This window comes from Papaver somniferum, chromosome 4 (assembly GCF_003573695.1).
Source record: "Papaver somniferum cultivar HN1 chromosome 4, ASM357369v1, whole genome shotgun sequence".
NCBI classification, from domain to species: domain Eukaryota; kingdom Viridiplantae; phylum Streptophyta; class Magnoliopsida; order Ranunculales; family Papaveraceae; genus Papaver; species Papaver somniferum.
The window spans coordinates 99,742,322-99,745,582 of NC_039361.1; positions in this window are offsets into that span (position 1 = coordinate 99,742,322).

A 3,261-nucleotide genomic window follows, 5' to 3' on the forward strand; every position below is an offset into this window, starting at 1 on the left:
AAAGAAATAGACGGGAAAAGAATTTCCTCATATCTTAGAAAGCTACAAAACAAGAAATGAAACTAGACGTTTTCATGAAATGAATAAAGTGGTGCACAAATCGACATTTGTTCTAACCTATAACAAAGATTTCTTATCTTTAGCCGATCCTTTATTTTTATTAATGGAAATGCATTAACAAGAAACTAGAGCCTTACAAATCTGGGGAAGACTCTCCCCATAACATCATCAAGCAAAAAAGGCGATAAAAAAGCACGGGGCTCTGAGCCCAGTTTTCAGTATACGTATCTTTAGCAGTTTTTTTTGCCAAAAAATCTGCTGCATAGTTGCTTTCCCTGTACTGATGTTGAAACCTAATACTATCAAAAAAGGAAGACAAGTATCTAATGTCTGAAAGTAAAACATCAAAAAACCAAGAGCTCTCACTAACTTGATTACACGGATTTACAATAATTTGAGAGACTTTCTACCTGCAGTTTCTTTATACCTAGGTCCTTAGCAAGCTTTAAGCCATCCCTAACAGCCCACAGTTCTGCCAGATTATTGCTGTTATGAAAAATATGTTTGCAAAAAGCAGCCATGAAACTCCCATCAGCTCTGCGAAAAACTCCAGCACAGCCTGCATTTCCTTGATCATTTGAGGCACCATCTACATTCAATTTTATATAGCCATCAGAAGGAGGAGATCAATTAACATGAATAACTTATTTAGGATTTATGTTATGATTGGTTGCAGTTGCTTGAATATATTCTAGAGCAGAGTTATAAGAATTCTCCACAATATACCTTCAATCTAATTGAGACCCTGTAAAGACCAGCTTATTTCTTGCCCACCAAATGTTCCATAGGATAAAAGAAATTATGATATCCCAATTGATAATATCTTCCTTTGCCTTGGATTGGATGAGATTGAGAAACCAATTTAAAGAAATGCAATTGCCATGAACAACAACATTATAGGCTTGTCTAATAGAATTCCAGATGGGTATAACTTTTTCACAACTGTAAAAAAGATGGGATATAGTTTCCTTCTTCTTTAAACAAAGTGGACATTGATCAGTAATATCGAGACCTCTTTTCACAAGATTAGCTCTGACAAGAGTTTTCTGATGCAGCATAAGCCAAAGAAAGTGTTTTATAGGAGCTGGAGAACGAATTTTCCAAAATGAGGATCATTTCTTGTTAATGTAAGAACTATTAAGTCGTGATTCACAGAGCATGTTATAAAAACTTTTCACTGTTACCTGGCCATTGCAAGAGTAAGGCCAAATCATTTTATCCCCAGAGGTACCTGAGCAAGAGATAGGGATAACCTTTATCTTTTCTTGAATATCCAAAGGAATAATATTTTCAATTGAATTCAAGCTCCAAGTACCAGTAGAGGTATCCATGATGTCAGCAACTTTAAGATGATTAAGGTGTTGAAAGTTGTTGGTAGTCACACTGGCAATTGGCTTGTCGCCACACCAGTTATCATACCAGACATTAACTTTATCACCTTGGCCAATCCTCCATTTTAGACTACTTTTAATGAGTTTTTTCCCTTGAGAATACTTCGCCAACACCAAGAGGCCCTGTTTGGATTTCAAGAATCTTGCAATCTTTAGCCGACCTTAATCGAAAGAAAAGCAGAAGAAGATATGTACTGATACACCTAGAACATATAAATAAGGGGAAATTTCAGTTTGGTCATTTTTTGGTGGTTTCAAGTAGGGCTGTCAATGGGTCCGGATCCTCCCGGGTATCACTAGACCCGGATCCGGACCCTACTTATAAATGTCGGGTCCGGTTCCTAAATTTGTGGACCCAGAACCGGATCCGTTTAAAGTCCCGGGTACCCGCCGGTGCCGGGTACCCGTTGGGTATTAAAAAACTACGAAGAAAATCTTAAATTCTTAATTTCTTTCTCTTTTTAACTTAAATATAGATTAATTTTATAAAAAATTATTATTGTTTCTCTATTAATGTACTAGATAAAGATTAAATGTAAGAGAAAAGTGAAAAATGAAAACAAAAAAATCAAAGCCGTAACTAGCAAAATACTTGGAATTTTACTAAAAAGATGAATAAAATGATAAATAATCGGGTACCCATTACATGCGGGTACCCGACGGGTATTACCCGTTTGGACCCGTTAATATTCGGGTCCAATCGGATAATTATCCGTCGGGTCCTAAGTTTTAATGGGTCCAATTTTAGGACCCAGAACCAGACTCGAATCTAGCGGTTCCGGTTCCGGGTAATGGGTACCCATTGACAGCCCTAATTTCAAGTCAGTTTAGTCCACTAATAATAAAGAAAATTTTGTTTAGTATTGCAAGAACGGGCACCTAGCTCAGCTGGTCATCCCCGTTTCCCAAAGTTTCATGCGCTCCAGGAGGTCCCAGATTCGAGCTCCCAATGGTGTAATATTGCAGAAATTAACATGGAATGTAGAGTTAGATTTCCCTCCTCGTGACACAACCACCACCATCCGCTTCGGTTCCCTTGGCTAGGTTATCCATGAGACTCACCGGTAGGCTAGCACGACAACCTGTTCAATTAATGTAGTAGCATGTTGTTGGATCTTAGCTTGTTAGGCTTCCAACTAGTTAATGTAATACTTTTTATCTAATAATAAAAAATATTACAATAATAAAAAACACTGGCCATACGTTATTTTGATGTTATTAAGAGGGAGTTACCCACTAAATTATGTATGTCCGAGAGGGAAGCAGTCATATGGCAAAGCAACAGGACATGGCATGCAATGGATTATTTGAAGACAATACCAATTGTTGGGCTAAATCAAACAATTGGACCGAGAAAATTTCGCGATGTAGCTCAATACAGATTGGGTATACCCCTTTTTCCTGTTGAAAGTTTGTGCACAATCTGTAGACGGCTCATGGATATATTCGGAGACCATGTTGTCCACTGTGCAAGCGAAGTTGGGGTTAAATTCCGCCACGATTTTGTACGGGATCTGTTGATGGATATCTGCTACAAAGCAGGAGTCGCAGCCAGGAAAGAAGCACCACTGGGATTGTTTTCGGATCAGCATACCCCTTTGAAACCCGCATATATACTTGTACAAAGTTGGGAGGATGTCCGAGGTACATGTTTTGACGTCACAGGAGTCTCACCCTTTACCGGAAATGGGATTCGAAGCTTCACTCCAGGCCATGCCATTTCTACAGTTGTTTTCGCAAAAACAGTAAATACCTCGCACAATGCATGTCACATGGTTTTGAGTTTAGAGTACTGGCTTTTACTACATTA